Raw genomic sequence first — 11435 nt, forward strand, 5'->3', positions numbered from 1 at the left:
TTTTTTAAAGGGAGCTTATTTCAGTAAAGCTCACGTGGTTGAAACTTCCGAGTCAGTTTATAAAAGCTCGAAAATCGATGGAACGTTCGTCGACATGCGTCAGCTTTCTATTCTAATTCCGATTCGACATCCGGAGCTCCGATCCAAACGGAAATAACGAAGTTCGGATTTCTCATCCGTTCGGAATTATAATCTTGATCTTGGTCGACTGCGTTTATTTGAACGCCCCGAAATTTCAAGTTTCAGATCTTGAATCTGAACTTTAAAGTTGTTGATTGATAATTAGTCTGGAGTTAATCTACGTCTATTTAAGATATTCAATTAGTGTATTCTTATTGCTGTTCTCAAGACTATCCTAACTTTAAAGCACAGTGCAAATTTCGAACCATATATGATGTTCGATGGAAAATCAGGGGCGTAAAAAGATCATCTATAGAACGCAAACAATATAATAAATGTACGCTGCGTGCAGCTCATTAGCGTGCGTGGTAGCTTAAGAGTGTCTGGTATGTGTTAAGTACAGTACTGAAGAAATACTTCTACAAGGTCACGTAGCGCTTGCGTCGTCTTCTCTCCCATCAGGCAATTCCTTGAATAATTAATGGGGAATGAATCATATGGAGAACTCATTAAATTTGATCGATATTTTAACAATTCATACTCCATAAAAACGTCAAAACTATAACATTATCATTACCTTACTCGCATAATTACATTAAGTTTTAATTTTTCACGATCGTGCACCTTTACTCGCATTAATTCTCCATGTAGATGGAAATGCTCGAAGTGTGGCGTGTACGAACATTAAATTGGCTGACCTTAAGAAACGCTAAACATGGAGTTCCTCTGCACGCATCTATCAGTGCGAGTCAGTCACGGACACGCTTCGCTGCGGGCGACATCCTGTGGATTTGTGTGCGTCGCTATCGTGCTATACATGCGCGGATTTGTTTTCGTATCACGTTCGATAATTCTAGATTTTATTTTAAAGGAATAATGTCGACAAATTTCGATTTGAGATTTAACGCTACCGGAATGCTTATATGTATATCAGGCATTAATGAAAACATCACATATACACATATAAAGTTTAATAATTCGAAAAAGAAGAGAGAAAAATTCATGACTCACGAAAAAAAATCACACATGACCAGTTACTCTTCGATAAAGCCGAAAAGATTTATATAAATAATGTGCAACACGCAGATATCGGGGTTGACATAACGTTCAAATTATTTCAGAAATATCAAAAGTCAATAGAGACAAAAATAATATATTTATTTCATCTCGCGTTTTTGTGCGTACGATGAAAACGCAATGAAAGAGAGTCCCTTAATTAGCGCATTTTAGGAAACGTAAAAATTGTTGAGCTTCCTATACTTATTGTCGTTTGCGCGTCTTTTATTCTAAATCTACACAAACATGGTATAATACACAAAAATCTGGTGGTATTATGTCTCGCGTAAACGTGTATTGGAATGCTATGCGCTTCGCGTATTCATATGATTACGCATACTCGCGCTCGAAGGATCTCGCCCTTTTTTTCTCTTCTCCTTTCGCAGATACCTGCCGTACAATCTATACACATACAATCGCTGCTATTTAGAAACTAACGGATCTTTTGTAGTATTCATAAAAGCAGATAAAGAACTATTCTGAGTTTCTTATTAAAAAATATCGATTAAAGGAAAATTTACAAAAACGGTGAAATTTTTTAAATGTTTTTTTTTTCTTAATTCTTAAATATGTACTTATTTTTAAATAGAGTATTTTTTATATATATTATTGGACAATCTTTTTATGACTTACTGAAACTAACGCTCTTAATTCATTAAATAATTTTTTCAGACAGAAAATTATGATTTTCAATATTATAGTATTGTTATTAGTTTAATAGTTTAGATAAGAGAGTGTTGTATATGTTATATTGACAATGATAAAGATAAATATAAATACATATAAAGATTTTTTTCCGTTGAGCTGTTACACATATGTGCTCATTTTAAAACGTATTCGAAGATTATTCATCGAGCAGATATTTTTAGCACAAATTAGGTCGCACGATTTAATCGATGTCACGTTACATCCCGTACTTGGCCATTATTAACCTTGGCTCGCCTCGTTCAGAAACTAATTCGATCACGGCTCGTGGAATTGCATTAGCGAGGGTTCGAATACATGGTTATCGCATGGGGAAGCGTAATCAACAACGTCCACGCACGGGAATTTTAACGAGGATCTTTTCTCTTAGTTGCCGACAATGAGAGAATTGTACGAAATAATTTAACAATTTACTTTCATTATGCCTAATTATTGCACTGATTTTAATTAAACTTGCGTAGCAAGGTAACCATGGTCTCTTTCTTCCTGGCACGAGATCTTTATTTATTACAAACTTAATTAACATCGCGAACGAAAGATTTTTGCCTCAAATAATATGTAATAATTAATAATAATTAATGCACTATATAATTTTGTTATTGCAGATGAAATTATTGGATTATTAAAATCAAAGGAATTAAATGTATTTATAATTTATTATTTTCTTCTTTTCTTTGATAGAGATAATTTTGTATCGCATCGTATTAGCGATATCCGATAATATAATTTAGTACCGATGGCACAATCGTTATCAATCACGATATCACGATCCAATGCGAATAGACGCTGAAATTTATCGGCCTCTTTACGCTCCACATATTTCAAAACCCTTTCTTCTGTCACCCCACTCGCTACTCTTATCCATTTTCCCGTCTTTCTCGACGTTCTAGCCGAGATACTCTGTAAAAGAAAAATATGAAGCACTTAACGTTGCAGATATTGCGCACTATATAAAATTTATCTTCTGCTAAATTTACTCAATAATTCATATGACAAATTAACATGAAGGGTCGTGGCGAAATTGATGCAGCGTCAAACTTTCCATTACTTTCCATACAATACTTATATACACATGTTGCAAAAAAGATTAAACTGTATAATGTAACGTTAAAATATAGAATGCATCTGGAACGTATCGTGAGAAAAGTTATATCTCCATAACGTCTTATTATGATCGTAGATATCGCAATGACAACAATTTTTTTTTCACGAAAGGATGCGCAGCACCTGATACAGCACGGATCTATGACGTGCAATATAATATGCTTAAATCCTGAGAAAGATACTGATGCGATAGCTTCCCGATCGCGTGTCATATAGCGGGATTGTGTGTCGAGCGAAACACAAGAGAAAGTAGGTGGTTTCATCCGATCGATAACGAAGTCCTTCTCTTCGCAAGACTGTCTCTTGTATTCGTAAAATCAATCCTTCGAACTGAAAAGAAACTGCGTGCAACTGTGCCACATCTTCTTGCCATTTTCTACGCACGTATATACGCATCACCGCTTTTATTTAAAGTACTCTGCCAGAGCTGAAGTAGGGTAAACTATGTATATAGTTGAGAGCAATCCATACACGTTATATCTTTTCGATACTTTTCGGATAGAACTTTAAAAATGTTATTTTTAGAATTTTTTAAAAAAATGTCACGTGTTTAGAGGTTGCTAAAATTATAGAAACCTGGAAGATATTAAAAATCAAATCATAATTCTTTTTATATGATTATTAAAGAATCATCGAAAATTATGCATGTAAACATTTTTTACAAAATTGTTTAATCTGTATATTGGATAAAAAATGATATTTATTATTTTATTTTATTGTCAACTTTTTTCTACGCAAAATTTACTGAGATTAAAAGAAAGCAGACTCTTGAATTTTCTATCATATCTCCTATGAATGTTTGAGTTTCGGATTTGCGAAGTTGATCCCAGATTCGAGCCTTTCATCCCCCTCAACGTGAATAATCTCGATCTGAAGGGGCCTTTAAGGATCGTACAGGTGGATTAACAGGTCTCGCTTCAAGGCCAATAGAAGAGCAGCTTCGACTAATTGCACCTTCAGGATCATCCTGCATGAATTTCTGCGCTCCACCGACGAAGAAAAGCGCCTCCAACATCTCACCTAATAGAAGACCGGCCGTTCCGATGCTCGTTAAAGTGCGAAACACATGGCATAACTATTATAAGGGCTGCACGGGCTCTTTATAGTATCTTTAAAAGATGCTGCAGGCGTACGCGGTTTGCATATGCTTAACGTAACATGCGTGCTGTTTCCAGTTTGATTATTCACGTGCACAATTTTCGACGATATTGATTTTCTAATAATTATAAAAAATGTAATTTGATTGTTGAACTTTTTCAAAAGAGAGTTTCCAAAATTAAAAACCCTTTTTAAATGTGAATTATGAAATGTGAGTTTTTCTTGAAAGTACTAAATAACGTACTAAAAGTTTTATCGAAGTTTTATGGCTAAAATCAATCTTAATAAAAAAAAATATATTGGCTTTTTTTATGTATATATATATATATATATATATTTAATGTAAACATCAACTTGGCATCTCATGTTTTTGGACGAAATCTATTTTCTCAATCGCAAAAACATTTTTTAAAATGTAATATCAGAAACATGAGAATTTTGGAAAAACCGGTTACTAGACTGCATTATATCTGAAAAATTCTAAAAATGAAGTATTACTTTTGCAAGATAATATGTTTGCAATTATACGGCGTTCAACGGTTGATCGAACGACGCATTGTAAACATGGTTCTCGTCGTGCGGCTGGACGCTTAAAATCGATTATTTATTTTACGTAACGGCAGACAGCGCAATCTTTAACGATGCAAATTTATCGCCGACCGTCAACGCGTTCATGCGGAATTGGAGGTTACTGACATGACTCTGCTTTATCCGTAATTCGCATCCGTAATGAGAGTTCATAATTTATTCATAATTTATCCGTTGTTATATTCTCTTTGACAGCCGTAACGTACCACGTTGCAGTAATTTTGCCGCGTTACACGACCTTCTTGTGCTTCTTGTTAAACCGGCCGGGGCAGATACCAGGTCCGATAACAGTAAAATACAGGTGCCCACGGTGGTTTATAAGAAAATACGCGTCGCGAGGAATGTTGATAAATGCGTAGAAAGTTTGGCTGAAGCGTCAAGTTCACGCTTTTTCATTACCACGTGTTCGTAAACGATCTGCTATTAATCAACCGGTTTCATCGCCGCATATATATATATATATATATATATATATATAATGATAAATCGAATAGATTTATCAATGCATATCCACGAATCAATACTCTCATTCGATCTAAATGTCCATAAAATAAAATACATTTTAAAACAATAATTTTATTTTTTTTTTTAATAAATGTATTTGGCGGAAAAAGAGAATTATTATTAAAAATGGTTAATTGAAAAATTGCGAACATGAAAAAAAATATATACATATAGTACATAAAATAAATTTACTTAATCATAAGAAAATAAATGTGGATTTATTAATGCAAGGAAATTCTTTAAAAAAGTATTATCGAGCAATCGAGAGATCGTTCAGCACAGGCGGCGCCTTGACTCACACATAAATGTCGCAGTGCCGTGCAATACAGGAAACAATATAGGAAATCTCGCGTTTAAAATGCACTGCATTTTTATCTATATGTTCAGCCCCTTTTTCTGTTGCTTTATTCTTAATATCTATACTGCGAGGAAATGCCTCGTCCATTTATTCCGATCCAACCGCAACTTTGTCGACGGCTAGCACGGCTCGCACATTCCAATTACGAAAATTATCATCAGACGCACGCGAAAATCTCCATTGTATGCTTCGTGAATTATTTTCGAGCTTCCCGAGTATTGGTAATGCGCCAGCAAATTTTTAATCTTCTCCGCGTCCGCGTCCACGATCGATCGTGAATAGTACGAATAGAACAATGCATCGCAACGTTTCACGGAAAGACGCATAAAATACCTACAAACAGTACCGACGAGTTTGAATAGTTGCACGTCTAAATAATTTATTTTATCGTGGCGTATATATTGTACAACTTTATACAAAAATTATTAACAATAAAAAATATAGTAAAAAGAAACAATATATCGATTATAATCATGCTATTAAAATGTGTGTGTACTTCTAATTATTATTTAAAAAAATATTACACCAACAATTTATAGAGGAAAATATATTTTCCAAGTTTTCCGAAGAAGTAAATGTGATCGTAGAAAAGCTCGTATTGACAATGATATAGCATATAAAGGGATGTTTGTGACATTTGCAACAGTTTGTTTCTACCGAAGCGCAAAATGACCCCGACATTTCTGCTAATACAATGATAAAGCATCGAAACATGGCGCGACCTACATTTGAGACTCGATTTTCAAGTTCAAAATAGCGAGTGCAAATTTGTATGTTTGCTATCATAAGTATATAGACTGCTATCGATTAAATAGAAGACGTCACATTAAGAATCAAGATCGCAACTTTTAATGTAGTTTTGACTTAGTTAATATTTTAATCTCTACTGTTTTATAATTGGAATCATAGTTGCTTCAACCTTGAAACAACGGTCATGCAGTTTTTAAAGTATCCTCCGGCGTGCATGATTAAAATATATCAGGAAAAAGTCCATAAAAAGACCATAGTTGAAAGATCGATCTTTCCTTATTGATTTTATATTTATTAATTCAAGTTGCCCATCGAAACGTTTGTGATGACAATACAATTTTACTTAAAATAACCGCAAGTTACTTGATTAATAGGGCTCATATTAACCCAAATTTTGGACATAAATTTGCGAATGTAATTGTGTAAAGTGTAATATTAGGTATCGCTGGTCAAGCTGTCTCTGTTCTGCAAACGGCAGGTCGTCGTTGCCGTGATTCACTGTCAGATGCAGACATCCTTCATCGTCCTGAAACCACGTCATAGGCCGGATCGTTATCTCCGCATAAAAGCATCGCAATTGTTTCGCGTTCGCGATTATCGGAAAATATAATATTGGGCGCGCACTGATGAAGCAAAACTATTTAATTAGCCGTCTGACTTTATAATGACTAACGAGATCGCGATGGTTTTACATTTCTGTAGAAATTAATTTTGAAACCGTGCAAAGCGTCTCGAAGCAAAAAAGATTAGAAGTAGAATTATTTAATTCATTACTTCATTATAACGGTTAATTAAATATATAGGCTAAAACTAAAAAGAGGTATGGACTTTTTAATTACTAAAACTGGAAATAAACGGAATGTATCGCGCGAATATGTGAAAGAACGTTCCGCTTGACGCTGTCGGTATAAAAACATGGATTATTTCATTCGCTACGATAATAGTACAGTTCCATTCCGATATAGTGCTAATTTTAGAATGTGACTAAGCACAAACCTATATTCGCCATTTTACGATGATTTGATTACGCAAACACGAAATGCATTTTACGATTGCGACTTAAGAAGCTAATAAATCAACATGTTGAATCAATTCAACGAAGCAAGTGAAAAAAGATGTAGAATATCTTCATTTCCGACACTCAATGCGAAACTGATGACTTTCCATCTGTCTGATGACTAGCTATCCGTCCCTGTCTGACATCAACTTACGAGATATTGCTATTTCTAGACAAATGACTATAGTCGCCAGAGACACTAATCACGAATTTATGACGATTTGATCAGTCAAACATCCAATCACCTTCGACATCCAAAGAAATTGACATACTGTATTTATTATTTATGCCGCAGCAGCAAGATCTTATGAAACAGAATAAAAAACGCATAATATCTTCATTCGCGACTGTTGACCGGCAGTATGTTCGGTTCAAAGACACCATCATAGCTACAGGAAGAGACGCAGACCACACGTAATGTACATGTGTACTCTGAACAGCATATCTCGTGGACATGAATTGCCGTCGCGAAGCGAGCTTTATTTCTCTGTACGTATAATCGTGTCTCTTTTCAAAGCACTCTAAAACAGTCAGCCAGTCTCGAAAAGTCGGAGGCTTTGCCCAAGAAACTTATTCACGGTAGAACTGACGATAGAAAACTGCGCTTCTCGAAGCTTGTAAGCCGATTCGTAAATCGTTGAAATTGACAATCTCATTTGGAATAAGACGCGAGATGTGTAGGCGAAAAATATTAGTATGAAAATAATTTTTATATCAAAAAATTTTGATGAAATGATCTCTCGATCGTAATTTTTAGAAATTATTTTTGACGTTGAATATTGGTTGGCTAAATAAAACTAAACTTCTTTGTAATATGTCAGTGTAATAAAATTCTCTGAAAAATTATATAGAATCATTTTTAAGAGGATAATAACGAGATTTTTTTTATAGAGACAATAAGACAAACTCAGCAGTTATAAATCGGAATAAATTAAATTCATGTAGCAAAGATACAAAGCCTCGTTTTCCCGAAGAAACTTCGCGCGTATAACTCTGTCTATATATTTCGCCACAATCCGCCGTAAACGATGTTTTCCTTACCTAACGTGGCGCGACGTTTTATATATATATATAAGGCCATCTATATTTCCTTAAGTGCCATCTCCTCGGCATTGTCCTCGAAGCGTGCCGTGGCACAAATTCCCATTCCGTAGTTTCTGTTGGCCTCTCGGTTTTCGATCATTGAACGAACGTTTATATTTTAATTTTCTTGAGTAAATACGAATCGACGAATACTTATACGGAATTATTTCTGAACTTGCACAATCATCCTTCAACTAATATATAATATACAAGCAGATGTTACTTCTCAATATCATTTAGAGATTCAGACAGATATCAGAACGTTCGAAATTTTAGTTAGTTTGTATGAAAATAATTTCTTATATATTATAAAGGGTTAAATCTTACATCAGTAAACGCGAATATCAATAAAATTTCAAGAAGGTAATATTTGTACATTTTCTTTATCGTATAGAGACAACGATGCGATTTCTATTATCAGTAATTTCGAAACGAATGTGGATATACTCTTTATTAAGGAAACTCTCAGTCGAAACGATAACTGCAACGTGATGACTCAAGCGTGACCACATCGAGAAACGTGTCATTTGCCCGGATGCATCGATGATCTGACTCCTATACGTGGCGCAAAAATATCATTATTATTACAGTGCGTCCGTAGCACACAGCTATTTATAAAACCATTCCGACATTCTATTATTACATCGGATCAATTTAATAATCAATAATTATATTGATTACATAGGAGTTTTAATCTTTAAACGATACTCGAAACGGGAATGTCACATTGATATGCATTAATAATTGCAACCTGGCAAATCTCTTGCTATGAATGCATCAATAAATAGCAGTAAAGTGAATACAAGTTGAAGACGCGTAAAATTTTTAGCTATCAGCTAAATAAATCCACAATAATCAGATCAAACATAGGTATATATGATAAGCGATATTTTTAAGTAATCTTTTAATATATATCTCTCAATTTAACAAAATATCTCTGCTTTCGAAAGTATGCGACTAATGCAACGTTAACATATATACGTATCTATTTCTGTAATTAATTTTTTTTTTATGTAATATATCTTTTGTATACATCGAGCATTGGAGGAGGATAAAAATATTATTATAACGCACATTAGATATAATTATCAACCGTTATAAAGTAACTCCGTTGCATTTTATAATAGTTACAAAGTGGGCCGATGAAATATAATGAACTCTATATATCCGAGATGTAACGTTAATTAAAATTATCATAACGAGATTTTACTGTATCTTGTTCTACTTCTAAACTAGAGTGGCCGAAAATTTAATTAATGGAGACCCGGAAGTAATTAATTTGGATTTTTACGATAAACGTTATTGTTATAATAACACCTGCCGAGGATAAATTGTTTGGCATTTAAATCACGTTCGACGATTGCCGGAAAGCCACGACGTAATCGTTCATTGATGTTACATATATAGACTTCATTGTTATTTATGTATCGATAAATATAAAGGAGGGATGTGTAAAAATAATTTTTATATATGATAGAATCGCGCTGTATAACAACCATGCTATTTAGAGGTTGCAAAGAGCGTTTACGTCCTCTCATCGCTATACGCGATTACGGTTACTCACAATTTATTTACGACACATCCTTTATCTTATCGAGACGTTTTTTTTCTATTTTTCTCTGCGCGCTCGGTCACCAGACATGCTGACAATTTATTCAGAGCAGAGATGATGTCATCTGCATCCAAAGCATTTCAAAAAATGCAACCACAGCGCAAAGTTCATTTGCCGAATGTTTGAAATTACGCGGTTTTCATAGAAATTATCTCATCTGATCAACGATTTATGTCAACTAAATTTAATAAATTTTGCCACATATTATCAATTTTTTTTCGAATCATTTTAGAACAAGCATATATAACATACTGCGAAAATAATTTGAAATAAATATAAACACAATTTTGGAGATCTTTAAAAACATGTTATTGAACTATACAATAATAAATTTTCATATTTTTCAGAATTTTGGATACAATTTACTGTAGCTCTTTAAGAACAACTGTATTTTATATTTTTATCATATTTTCTTAATTATTTAAAAAAATTATTATTTTGAGAAAATTAAATTTTTAAGCAATGGAATTAATTTAGAAAAAGGAATTAAAAAATAGAATTAAGAAAATTAATAAAATAGTACCTAATGAGAAGAAATAATGGTTATATTTTACTGGTATTTTAAGTGCTATGATGCACGTGCAGGTTTGCATCCCCGTAATGATGCATATATGAAAGCGATGCAACTTTCAACAAGGATGCGTGCACGCTCGAGAGAAGATACTCGAGAAGATATTATAAAGCACGCATAAGATGCACCAGACACCCTTGCAACCGATAATGATGACGTAACAAAACGAAGGCGTAATGATTCAGCATATCGTTCGTACTTCTCTTCTACACGTGTCGTCAGCGCAAAAGCAGGTCGTTCCGTCTATCAAAGGTGTTCTTGTTAACTCGACATTTTCACTGTCTAATACAAAAAGTTGTAAATACAAATATAGACATGCAAAACAAACTGACATTGCTAAAAATATGTAACAATATAATTTTATACATACAATAAAATTTTATTTAATTCTCTAGGGAAAAAATATTCAATTTCAAGAATTTTTGAAAAATTTTTCTGTTTTCTTAATGATCGATGTACATGATTTTAACGATAATGCATGATTGCAATTATTAAATTTAGAATTAAGGAAAGAGAGATTTACAAAAATAAAATATAAATGTCTTTCTCAGTATCTTAAACAGAGAGGTTGACACAGTGTCATTATGACATAGCGACTTTTTCTCTTTCAACTCTAACTATAACGCAGTTCACTTGATAAGGACCAAAACCATATGGTCGAAACGTTGTGATCACAATCAAACAATAAATTGCCAGTTGGGTCGGATATATACAAACACTCCTTTAAAATATAAATGGCTACCGTGGCACGATCTTGTTATTTACAAAAATATAAGCAGTTTGTTTTATGGTATTTGCATACGCGGCATTTTCAAAAGCTAGCATGCTT

The 11435-nt window shown here is 33.6% G+C and overlaps 1 protein-coding gene across 3 annotated transcripts in view; it reads left to right on the forward strand.

Moving 5' to 3' along the window:
• Positions 1 to 11435, forward strand: part of LOC115235696 (protein kinase C and casein kinase substrate in neurons protein 1) — a 27809-nt gene that overhangs the window by 1037 nt on the left and 15337 nt on the right. The window lies entirely within an intron of this gene.

Source organism: Formica exsecta, unplaced genomic scaffold (genome assembly GCF_003651465.1).
Source record: "Formica exsecta isolate Colony F162 unplaced genomic scaffold, ASM365146v1 scaffold11, whole genome shotgun sequence".
Taxonomy (NCBI): Eukaryota; Metazoa; Arthropoda; class Insecta; order Hymenoptera; family Formicidae; genus Formica; species Formica exsecta.